A 14,171-nucleotide genomic window follows, 5' to 3' on the forward strand; every position below is an offset into this window, starting at 1 on the left:
CTTAATAGGAAACAAACTGTTTGAATCAAACCGGAAAACCTGACATGGGAAAATGACAACCGATAGTAAAGTTCGTGACATTACACGAACTTTTTAAAGTTCGTTGGAAAAACCGAAATTCATGAAAAATTGGTGACTTTAAAAGCAGTTACCCCTATTTTAAATAGGGCAAGCAGTTAAAAGAGTGAAAATGAAGTTCATTTCGATTTAAACACAACATAATTTTTCAAAATTCGAACATTTTAACTAGAAAAACAACGGTTCCAACCTAGCATATGAAATTATGAGTAAACAACTACCGTACTTAATTTATAATCGTTGAACAACATTGAATTATTGGACCGCATCTGTGATTTGGGCCGAGTCTACTCAAGTCCGTTGTGAATTAAATCATGGCCCAATGTATAATTAGGCCCGGTTAGTTAATTCACTTACCTGACTCCGTCGATGGCCGCCACCTGGCTCCAAGCGGATCCTGAAGATGAGCCGTTTGATTGAGGGTTGTGTTAGTTTCATGAGTTAGGTTACTCACTTACTCTGCCTCCCTTGCCTCTCTAATTCTGTCTCTTTACTTCTCTCTTACTTCTCTCTCTCTATTAGAGATGAAATGCTCTACCTTCTCTCTACAGTCCCTCTCCCTCTCTCTCTCTCTCTAAGGTGATTCTGCCTAATTTGTCCTAATCTAATTACCAAATTACTTCACAATATTGTTTTCTTTACGCCATTCAATGATTTTGTTTGAGTTAAATATATTATATTACTACCTCCGTCCCGCTTAAAATGACACGTTTTCCTTTTTAGTCTGTCCCAACTAAGATGACACATTTCCTTTTTTAAAAACTTTTTCTCTCCAATTAATACATTCGACTACTTTTTCTCACTCCTATTAAAATATCTATCTTTCTTTATCTCTCTACTTTATACTTAAACCACATTTTCTCTCTCCAGTTAAACACTTTAACCAATAACTCCTAAAATCTCGTGCCGGCTAAGCAATGTGTCATCTTAACCGGAACGGAGGGAGTAGTATTTTCTATCAGTATAATAAAGTACTTCTCATGTTATGCTTGAATACAGCCTATTTCATTTTTTGGATTTTTCATCGTAACAAAGTTATTTCTATTAGACAACAAATACTATAGTTTTATTTATTATGTGTTTTATTCTATTTTATTTTATTTTCTATTAATTTATTACTTTATCCTACATTCGACTTTATTATTTACACTTAGTACACACTAAACACGAGGAGTGTTATATTACTAACTCATAACTTAATTGCTAACTAAAATTAAATAATAGTCATTATATATTCAAATTAAGGGCTTAGATCATCAATCCCTAAATGTCAATACAATCAACGAGAAACGTCAATAAGATCATAGAATTAATTCCAAAAAATATCAATAGGGGTATTAATGTCAATTAACTACATGTTTAGTTATAACTAACTTTTAAAAGAAATCTCAAAACTTTAAATTCATATAACATATATCAAATTAAAGATAATTTCATAAGGATTCCAACGATATCCTACATGCATATGTTCTGACGTCAAAATTTGAAAAAAAATTCGAAATTTTTTAATTTTTTCGTACAGCAGAAATGTCTACATACTATATAAAATATGTCAATATAATACATGTAGAATGTCAATATAAGCAATGGGTTAACATTCTTAAAGCATTGTGTTGATATTCTCAAAGCATTGTGTTGATATTTTCGAAACACTATATTGATATTTTCATCCAAAACCCTAATTTGGAGTTTTTTTTATTATCTTTTTTTATTTTATTAATAAAAATAAAAATTACACATGGCAAATTGTAGACCACACGTTTTCTAAAATCCTATGTCCTTAAATTAGTTGTAGTTGCAATTAAATGATAAGTTAGCAATTAATCACTCCCCCACTAAACACTATCTTTCTAATGCTAAAAAGAGATGCATCTATTAAAAAGAAATGCACCACCACTTTATACAACAAAGTACTACTCCCTCCGTCCCGGCAAAGATAACGCATTTCTTAGTCGGCATGAGATTTTAGGAGTTGTTGGTTAATATGGTTAATTGGAGAGAGAAAGAGTGTGTGGAAGTATTAAATGGAGAGAGAAAGAGAGTTGAATATTTCAGTGGAAAGAGAAAAAAGTAGTTTGGTGTATTAATTGGAGAGAGAAAATTACCAAAAATAAAAGCGTGTAATTTTGATTGGGACAAATTAAAAAGAAAAGTGTATCATCTTAAATGGGACGGAAGGAGTAATATTACTCAATTTATTTTCCTCTACATGGTATGTCACTCATCACTTCATCATATGATTGACCATCCAAAGGAAGGAAACCAGATATGTCTACATCTCTTCTCCGTTTATTATCCTATAAAGGAATGTTATTTGTCCTAAATTCTCATTTTTTTTAATATTCATATCTAAAAGAAAAATTATTTACTAAAATATAGACAATTTTGTAAACCTAAATAGATAAAAATCAGTTTTTTATATAGTTACATTCAGAAAAAATATCTTCTTCTATGTACGTATTACTCCCTCCATCCGCCATTCGAAGAGACACTTCGACTCGGCATGAGTTTTAATAAATTTTTGACTTGGCACATTTTGAATGCAAGCTCATTTATCCTTTATCAAATGTTTAGTTTTTAATTTGGGATGATAATAATATGACAAAATAATAATTTTTTCATATAAAATTAGAATTTGAGTCTTCAATTTTAACTTTAACAGAAAATATTTAGATGTAAAATTGAATTATATTTAAATGAGATTATCTTTAATAAAAGTATATAATCACACCAATGAAAGCACATATAACATCTTAAGACAGAAGGGGTGTGTTATATTACTTACTCACCCCTAAATTGCTAACTACACCTAAATGATAGACATTGAATCATGAAATCAAGGCACAAGATCATACAACAACGAGTATCAGTACAATGTACAACAAATATCAATTATGGTTATTAATGTCAAAGTTAGTTATAACTAACTTTTAAAAAATACCTCAAAACTTTAATCAATTATAACCTTCTTAATTCAAATTATTTTTTCACACAACATATATCAAATTAAAGATAATTTTATAAGGATTCCAACGAGATCTTTCATGCATATGTTCCGGTTTCAAAATCTAATTTTTTTTTTATAAATTTTCAATTTTTCGACAAACAACCTTATATCAATATGGAGAAAAGATATGGTGCATAATGAATATGGGCGATGGGTAGTGATAAAAAGCAAACTTATATATTGTACAAACTCAAAACTCCTCAACACAGAACACAGTTTCAATACAATATCAACACAGTGTAAAATTTCAAGATTTTAATGTCACCACAGTATCAACACACATTAATCATTGACTACCGTTGAAATTCTGTTGACATTTTCCTGTTGATGTTTTTTTGTGATCTGTTCACATTTTTCAATGGTCCGGATCATAATTTTGAGTTTGTACAATATTTAGAGTTTTCATTTGATCACGCGATTGTGGACGACTAAATCACACGTAGGCCACTTTCCTTACGTTTAGAAATTTACTAAAATATAATTCCCTTTCATCTATCTCCATGTCAACAATATTATTTATGTTCTTTTATAGCTTTCCTTTTTTCTCTTTTTAGTTATCGTATCTTTTTTCTCCTAGGTTTTTATTACTTCATAATTTTCAAAGTGTCGTCTCTCTCAAGGAGTGCTAGCATGGAGATAGGTGCAAGGGAATTATATTCTGTTTGTAAAATTCTAAAATTAAGGAAAGTAGCTTACGTATGATTTAGTCGCTCACAAACGCCCATATTCATTATGCAGTAGATCTTTTCTCATAGATATATAATATGTCAACATAATATGTATACAGTGTCAATATTAAATTACGTTAACATATTAATGCATTGTGTTAATATCTTTAATGCACTATATTGACATTACGATTCAAAACCCTAAATGTGGTAGTTAATCTTATATTTTTATTATTAAAATATGAAAAACGAAATTACACATGACAAATTATAGACCATTAGATCTTTTAATTTCAATGGTTCTAAATTAGTTATAGTTAGCAACTAAGGAGTGACTTAGCAATTGATCACTCCCTAAGACAAAACATATAAAGAGGCTTGCTAAAACATGAGTATCAATTTATCAGAAGCTCTTATGCACATAAAAATCATCCAAACTAAAGTTTCAAGTAATTTATTAAGAGAATTGTTCCTTAACTCAACAACTCATCGAACCCCTTTCATGTTCAAGTTCCAACTCCCCTCGGCTTTATCTGCGTCTTGGCCTACGCTTCTTAGTTTGACGACCTTTCTGCCTCTAAGAGTAGAAACATATAAATCGTGAGTGAATCAGTGATAATAACACGATAAGTTTCTACGCATACGATCAATCAAAGAAATCTGAAAGCATACCTCAAGACACATACACAAACCATGCACACACGGGCACTTAACACACACATGTACACACATGCGCACACACACACCTGCACACACACACACACACATACACACACCTGCACACCGGCACATAACACACACATGTACACACCTGCACACACACACACACACACCTGCACACACACACATACACCTGCACACACACACACACACCTGCACACCGGCACATAACACACACATGTACACACCTGCACACACACACACACACTGGCACACACACACACATACACCTGTACACACACACACACACACACATACACCTGCACACACTGGCACATAACACACACACGCACACACCTGCATGCGCGCACATGTACACACCTGCACGCACATAACACACACACATGTACACACCTGCATGCGCGCACACGCACACACCTGCACACACTGGCACATAACACACACACATGTACACACCTGCATGCGCGCACACGCACACACCTGCACACACTGGCACATAACACACACACATGTACACACCTGCATGCGCGCACACACACACACCTGCACGCACACAGACACACACATATACACACCTGCACGCACACAGACACAAACACCTGCACACACACACAATCAGAACACACCCATGCACATACACACACCAGCTGAACTAGGCTTACAATATATCCAGCCAAGAATTAATGGGTGTTTGCTTTCCAAGATATACTAATCTAGGGATTGATAACTACACTGACCAATTGTAGGTAAAAAACAATTGCATTAGCAGGATCTTTGCCAAATTTCACAAGCATCAGAAACAAACTGAAATTCAAGGAAACTGGGAGCATACAAAGTACTTCAAGGTACTAAAAGATAATTAATCGAATATCTATATATTCAAGTTCAAACTAACTCATGCACACCAAATAATAGAATCAGTCACAAGAAAGACAAACTAATCAACAGTGGAGGATTGGAGCAAAAGACATTGAGCTACTAGTCTCTTTATCGATCCCTCCAGCCTCGTCATTAAACTTAGCTCCACCTTCAGTTTTGACCCTATGTCTAAATGTGCTTTTATTATCAGACATAGGCCCTCCTTCATCACAGTTACATGTGCTTCCGCCCTCATGATGTAACTCTGCACCACTTCCAATTTTGAACCCTTCTTCGGGTGTTGTTTGCGTATGCTGCTCAAACCCTCCATCGCTAGACCTTGAGCATATGGCATCCTCATTTAACTGAAGACCACCATCAATTTCAACCAGTTGACTGAATATGGCATCATTAGCATGTTTTGTTCCTCCGTCCCTTTCATCCTGAAGTGAAATGTCTAACACATAAATTAAGTGGAAGTAAGTGTGAACATCAAGAGGAATTAAATGAGGAGAATAATCCAAAACCACTTGAAAACAATATAAGAAACTAATCCGAATCAAGCATCTGAGTACATTTTGAAGAATTCTAAAAAACAGAAGCAGGATAACAAACAGCTCTCAACAAAATAAAAAAATAATGAATAGGCGATAAATAATTAGGCGATATATAAGAAAATTTTACAGTTTTTATGTATTCCAAATTCCATAAATTGAATTCTATATTAAAAGTAAATGATTCGAATTCTCAAATATTTATAAAATTAGGCACTTCTACACATTGCACACACATTCACTACACAGAAAATGCGCACGCGCACGCACACACTTCATATCAATTACCATTAACATTTTTTTTGTGTATCGATGGACCCTAAAAACATTGCATTGAATGCATAAAATCATTGCAACGAACGATAATGAGACTAAAGGATTATCTTTGATAAAGATATATAATCACGCCAATGAAAGCATATATAACATCTTAAGACAGAAATACTATATAAATAGGTTTGCTAAAACATGAGTCATCAATTTATCAGAAGCTCTTATGCAACAGAAAAATCATCCAAACAAAAGTTTCAAGTAATTTATTAAGAGAATTGTTCCTTAACTCAGCAACTCATCAAACCCCTTTCATGTTCAACTTCCAACTCCCCTCAGCTTTATCCGCGTCTTGGCCTACGCTTCTTAGTTTGATGATCTTTGTGCCTCTGAGAGTAGAAACATATAAATCGTGAGTGATAATAACACGATAAGTTTCTACGCATACATACGATCAATCAAAGAAATCTGAAAGCATACCTCAAGATTTACGTCGTCTGCTTCGCTGGGAAACATGTGCTCATCAGATACCTCCTCAGGGTTGTTGTGATTGGATGTCATTTCCTTGTCATTACTCTTCTGGTTAAGTGAGAGATTGTTTTCAGTTGCAATTAGATCATCCTAGTGGATTTTGTAAAATTGATTCAACAACGTCGTAAAAATGTGGGATTCGTATAAGCAATCTACCTGCTGAAATTGCTCTGTTTCAGGCATAGGTGTGGTCTCCCGAGCACCATGAACAGCCGAACTATCGGGATCAGAAACCACGGAAGATGAAGCAACCTTTTCGTATTTAGAGAAGCTCACCAGAGACCGGTAGATGCCCTGTATAGTTGCCCAAATTAATAAGGACAGGGATTGAGCCCCGAGAACAATTATTATGGTAAACGTGCGTGCATTCTTCAAACTATATCAAGCATGCAAAAATGAATGATTTATGATACCTCATGCCAGAAGAAAGAATGTGATAGGATCTTGTTTGCGACTTCCTCCGTGACGTCAAATGCTTTTTTCCCAATTAACAGCTGGAAGCTCCCATCCGACCAATTCACAATGCGTGCATTGCTTTCAAGCTGCACGAGATTAGGTTCAGATTCGAGAATACATGATTTATTGTCCAAGTTAAAAGACAGAATCACACTTACACAGATTGTTCCATCAGAGTTTACGACATTTCTCCAATGAACGATATTGGTTGATGGGATAAACCTTTCAGATCCGGAAGCGTCTGTTATATAAATATCTTCACCCAAGTATGTTGTTGGGTCAAATGGCTTACTATCAAACGCTATTATGTTTGAGAGTTCAGTTGTTGCCATCTGCGAAAATGAAGTGGGGTGGACATAGTTTTATGTTATATATATGCAGATAAAAGGTAATCCACATGCATCAAGTATACATGATAGAGTAGACGGAATACTAACAAAGAGAAACCAATATGAACGATTCTTCCAATAAATCCACAACATACACACACACACACACTTGCACATACATACACATACACACCTGCACACACATTTGCACACACACACACACACATGTACACACCTGTACACACACACACACACATGTACACACCTGCACACACACACACAATATACACACACCTGCACATATGCACACATGAACACACACACCTACACATACACATAGACACACACACTCAGAACACACACCTGCCCACACACACAACACTCATATCTTCACACACACACCGCATAATTTCTTTGAATTCAACTTCATATCAATTATATCCTTTTGCCGAACAAGGGATTTGGAATTGAAATTCAATTTCATTGAATTCTAATTCCGTGTACCTAACGAACCCTAATACTTTTGTTAAGATTATTAGTATCCACTTTGGTTGGCCAAGTAGTAATACAATCATGCCACAAGCTCTACAAGCAACTACTTGCTTCTTGTCATCACTTTGCCAAAATTAGTCTAGATTACCAGAAAAGTCTATTATACCTACACATAAAACTCATTAAACATTCACTATCCGAATAATGTGTGACTGGCATTTCATCTGCCCCTATTGGAGACGCCTAGGAAGAGTTTGCTGTACACATAAACTTTTTAAACATCATTTCAATGATATACGACCATTACAAACATTAGGCTTTGATGAGACTTATTCCAAACATTATATAATTTGTTGGACTAGTCGAAGAAAGAGTCGTATGTTTCTAGATTCATAAAGCTATAAGGATAAGGTTTTTATAATCAAATAAAGACACGCTAAAATCAATTCGTATAGTTCATCAGGGAACTTTTGAAAGAAGTGTGAACATCACGAGGAATTAAATGAGGCGATTAATCTACATCCCAAACCACTTGAAACCAATATAAGAAACTAATCTGAATTAAGCATCTGAGTACATTTTGAAGAATTCTAAAAAGCAGAAGCAGGATCAAACAGGTCACAACAAGATAAGAAAATAATGAGTAGGCGATAAAGTAGTCCACAGAAAACATCATGAAAGGCAACATCAGAATGCATCTCAATTCAGCTCCGGAAGATTGTATTCAGGACACCAATCACAAGCATTATTTGCATCATGACCGAAACCAAAACCCTATTACTCTAAATAACCAGCTTTATAAATCAAGGAAACTACTAAAATTTGATAACAAGCATATAAAATGACTTTGCAAGTAATAATATTTACTTACACTAAAATGCAACAAGACATCAATCAATTGTCACATTGTAAAGATATATTTCATTTTTGTTTTCATCAACAAATGAGGCTCAAAAATGCTAATTTCTTAAGTGTGACCAAAACCTTCTATTTATTTGTCACAACCTGCTAATAATTGGATAAAGACTCATATATGTATCAACAGCTAAAATATTAAAAAATGCATATGGTCTGGCAAAAGCAACAAGGGAGGTAACCTGAGATGGGTGAGCAAGTGGAGTGCGGTTTGGAAACTCCACCACCAGCAACCTACCGATTGACTGCTCCTCTGGTTTATCCTTTGACTCCCCCTCTGGTTTATCCTCGGCCTTTTCTTCTTCTTCTTCGGGTCCAAATTGTGTATGTTCACTTGATACAGTACCTTCAGACTCCAGATCTCCCTCATAACTTATTAATTTGTGTTCAGGAGATATCTATGTTGGCACAAGAAACATTATAAGTACTTTTGGTGGCCAACAACCAGAAAACTAAATAATCATTATAGTGTCTCAGTTCTCACAGAATTGTTTTTCCCTTGATCAGTGCCAAACTCAGCTTCATATTGTCCTGGTTCTCATCTGAATCCCCAAAAAGAGCACGCATTACATCTGCAATTCGAGCTCGATCCATTCCATTCTCAGTCTTTAATAACCTAACGTCATAACATAAATTGTCATAGCTAAATGGATAAGCAAAAAAAATACAAAAGAAAAACACTAAAATATGAATAAGAGAAATATTACAATGATAAATTGCAATCTACAGCCCTGTAAAATTATCAAGTCGGTGATACATCAACAACTCAAATAGAAGGCATAAGTGCTCTCAGAAAGGGTCTTAGAACACTTATTGTTTGCCAACCTATCAAACAAATACTTCAATATGTAAAGCACAACTCAACTAATTTGGACAACTTGGGTTCAGAACTATGACAAACTAATTGAGAGTCACCATGCCTTAGGTGGGCTAGCCAGCTGAACTAGGCTTATCATACATCCAGCCAAGAATTAATAGGTGTTTACTTTCCTAGATATACTAATCTAGGGATTGATAACTACACTGACCAATTGTAGGTAAAAAACAATTACATTAGCAGGATCTTTGCCAAATTTCATAAGCATCAGAAACAAACTGAAATTCAAGGAAACTGGGAGCATACAAAGTACTTCAAGGTACTAAAAGATAATTAATCGAATATCTATATATTCAAGTTCAAACTAACTAATGCACAACAGATAATAGAAACAGTCACAAGAAAGACAAACTATTCAAAAGTGGAGGGTTTGAGCAAAATACATTGAGCTACTAGTCTCTTTATCGATCCCTCCAGCCTCGTCATTAAACTCAGCTCCACCTTCAGTTTTGACCCTATGTCTAAATGTGCTTTTATTATCAGACATAAGCCCTCCTTCATCACAGTTACATGTGCTTCCTCCCTCATGATGTAACTTTGCACCACCTTCTGGTGTTGTTTGCGTATGGTGCTCAAACCCTCCATCGCTAGACCTTGAGCATATGGCATCCTCATTTAACTGAAGACTACCATCAATTTCAACCAGAGGACTGGATATAGCATCATTAGCATGCTCAGTTCCTCCGTCCCTTTCATCCTGAAGTGAAATGTCAAACACATAAACTAAACAAATGAAGGAGAAACTATAAAACAATTACAGGAGAAAAAGGACAATAAGGAAAGTTTATAAATAAAGCACAAGTGCACAACATGATGATAAAGTGTCTGAAACAGTATCTGGAAAGCAACAAACATATGAAAAACCAGGAGAATCATCTATACTTCATTTGCTTCCATAGTTTGTTCTGATGTCAATCAGTCTTCCAACAGGTTTTTTAAGTTAACCAAGAAGCATTAAGCATAAAATAATTATGGCTCATTTCCTTCGTCGCCTGTACTCTTCCTATAAAATATGAAATCCATATGCATCATCTGTGACGATTCTCAACTGGACCAGATCATGCAAGAGTTGGACCTTGTTGAGGAAGGAACTCAATCCAACTAGTACAACCCAAAATTAGTTCAGCAATCACAAAGAGATATTCTTACTACTAAATGAGTAATTTTAGAAATAAAAGTATTCAACGGGTTTATTGAGGGCCTGAGGCCACTGAATTTTCATTTAAGTGCTACTCATAAAACCAGAGAACCATTCTCCAAAATATTTAAATTAAAATAGCATAAGGAAAATAACTAAACCCTAGGTTCCTATTTCAATCTCAATCCAAAAAGGAAAAACTATCGGTGGGTGACAGTCACCATCTAGCATAAACAAAGAAATGAATATGTGTTCAAACATAGGACATTCAATTTTCAGATATTTTTTAATACCACGTGCACAAAAGCATTAGAGACTACAACCCAGAGCAAAACAATATTGCAAGAAGGTAGACCATAAGGAAGCCATCATTATATTTAAGTTGGGCCCTCATGACAATCACCTTCCTGATGTTGGATTGCAGGCAAAAAGCTGTCTAGAACATATATGAATGATATAAATAAAAGGTTTAGTCACATAATCTCTATAATTGTACATTCAGAATTTTTTATGCATGTGTTAATATAAACACATGTAAATTTATCCCCCCAAAAATTCTTAACTTTTTTGTTGCCATTTTGACGAGTCTCGATCTGAAAATCAAAAACTAAATAAATGCATTCCAATCGACAAATTTTCGTTAGATCTTCTGAATTGGGCCGTACAGACTCATTAAAAACATGTTATTAGCTAAAAGGGAAAATAAGACGAACAAATCTTACAGTGTTAAATTCAGGCTGGTGGTTCATTTCATGGCTTGATGCAGACTCCTCCTCGGATAGATAGCCAAATATATTTCGCAAGATTTGGTCTCTATTCATTTTTTATATAATGCTACCCTTAAGTGAGATGGAGGGAGGGAATTGGTACTTACTCTGGGAGAGACACTCTGAGTGTATGGACTTTAAAATGAATTATGTATCTAAATGTTCTGTGGCGGAGTTATTTAGAATGAAAGTTCAGATATGCTTTCCATAAAGTAAAATGGCGTTACGAGTAACTTTTTCTTGTGATTATTATTTTGGAGTTTCTTGGAGACCAGTAAGTAAAATCGTGAAGAAAGAGAAAACAATGGCAAGAAGTAATAAATGCAAGGAGATGTTTTGACACTATATTAATATGATCCTAAGTGTCTCTTAAATGATTTCACGAGTAACACATACGATTATCACCAAAGACTTGTGTCCTTAATTGTACAATTGACACTAACACATACGATTGTCACTGAAGATTGTGGCCTTAATTGTACAATTGACACCATATTAACACAGGTTTTACAATTTTTCACCTAAGACTGTGGTCTTAATTGTACAAAATTACAAATGGATATGGTCATAGCTGTTTTAGTAAATCTTGATGGTACTCTCCCCCCCCCCCCCTCTCCACCACTGTTGTTACCCACATCATACTGTATCTGCTTTCAAGATCAACAAAATTGTTTTTCTTCCGAACTTACCACGCCTCTAAAGACTACCATCATGCTTGTTATGTAATAGCTGATCCTTTACTGAGCACAAATTGTTACTAAGTGAAATATAATTAGCTCTCTGGATAAATTTTTTTAATCAATAAATGTAGACCAGATTACTTTATATCTTCAAGGATCGACTCAATCCTTTACTTTGACTTGAATTTTTAAGACTTCATGGACAGCAGCAAAGAACCAACCAGATAAATATCATGATAATTCCAATAAAAGCATCTATTTTCGCTTACATTTTGTTACAACAAAGGTCAACCAGAACTTTTTCTGTCAGGTTCAACTATAGTCCAGCAATCTAATACATTCACCACTTTCACTCAGAACTCTTGGTCAGGTCCGATACATATAGCATGCCAAAGATTGCCTACTGATGCTGAATTCTGATCTACTTAGTTGGATGATTGCGTAACATGATTTTCCAAAGTAGGAAAAACATTCATAACTGAAACAGCTCACATCAGAAGATTCTATGCAAAAGGAGAGGCATTCCATTTTATATATAAACATAGTCAAGTTGAAATCTAAGACAGAGTGAAATCCATCATAGATGCTTATGCTCATAGCTTTAAATTCATTTAGGAGTTTAGCTTTTAGTACCAACAATGAATTATTATCAAGAAGCAACTCAGCATATTCTGATTCTATAATTTAAAAAAGATGCATACATATGGAAATTGCACACTGGATAATTCAACAATATGACTCGAAGGCAAGGAAAAACCACGTATCACAAACATGAATAATAAAGCGACAATGCCACCACAAAGATACTCTCAAATATACTCCACATGTTAGACTTACCACCATTGGAAAGGAAAATGCTCGGTAATTTTGTCTCTGTACTCTAAAGCATTGAATATATAAGGAAATCCAAGAACAAAACCCAAACAGATTGCTATCCTAGCCACTGTATGTAAGTTTCTTGCTTACATAGTCTTATATTTCAATTATATGGCAAATTTTTTATAATTACCCTAGCCAGACTACCCACGAAGTCAGATCATCACCAGTCCAACCATAATGACACTCAAACAGAGCATTTGGCTTATCAAATTCATAAACCAAAAGCTTATATGGATGAATGATTCAGCTAGATCACCTTCTAATCTCCAAATCTCTCTCATGTTTGATCCTATGATAATATTATAGATTCCTATTTACCTGTAACAACCTTTTCCAGATTCAGCTAGATTACCTTCTACAGTAAATATGTTACCACAGAAGCACAATACTCAAGTTTACCTAGGTCAGCATTACATCGAAATAATTGTAATCAAATCATCCCCAAATTAGATCAATAAGTAAACATCAAATTAGAAAAACGAATTGGCTCTCGGAAACAAGTAACAATACCTGAAGAAGGCGTCAATACACGAGATTTAAGCAACGGTTTCTCATTTTCTCCCAAATTGCAGAGTTTTGATTCATTATTCACACAAACCGAAAATTAATCTCTCGTACTCGATGATCTTCTCAGAATACCAAAAATTAATTTTCAGAGTGTGAATGCAGCAGCGTTAAAGAGGGCTGGAGCCTGGAGTAGATGAAATGAAAAACAATGTGGCGTCTCTCAGAAGTTAGATCATCTTCATAAAGGCTTTTGAAATGAAATTTGATATATTGAGTTAGTTTATTTGACTGTAAATTAGTACTTTAAGGGGTTGTGGAAATATTATATTTCAAACATATAAGAGCAAAATCGAGAGAATGTTAGTGTTGTCAAATATATAAGGGGTATTCAATTCGCAAGATTGTATCCCAAATTAAATTTATAGTGTGTTCGGTTCATGAGATTCAATCATACCCTTTGCTCTCTCATGTTTAGGCATTGTTG

The 14,171-nt window shown here is 34.7% G+C and overlaps 1 pseudogene across 1 annotated transcript; it reads right to left on the bottom strand.

Moving 5' to 3' along the window:
- Positions 1-6,269: 6,269 nt before the first annotated feature.
- Positions 6,270-13,900, bottom strand: LOC148930430 (uncharacterized; annotated as a pseudogene). Its single transcript, XR_016136794.1, has 9 exons — positions 13,691-13,900; positions 10,100-10,413; positions 9,324-9,455; positions 9,022-9,237; positions 7,262-7,435; positions 7,061-7,189; positions 6,804-6,941; positions 6,597-6,695; positions 6,270-6,505 (listed from the first exon to the last, which is right to left on the bottom strand). The product of XR_016136794.1 is annotated as an uncharacterized LOC148930430 (transcript).
- Positions 13,901-14,171: the final 271 nt, after the last annotated feature.

Source organism: Salvia hispanica, chromosome 3 (genome assembly GCF_029641045.1).
Source record: "Salvia hispanica isolate PSC_SH4W2 chromosome 3, Shi_PSC_v1, whole genome shotgun sequence".
Classification (NCBI taxonomy): Eukaryota; Viridiplantae; Streptophyta; class Magnoliopsida; order Lamiales; family Lamiaceae; genus Salvia; species Salvia hispanica.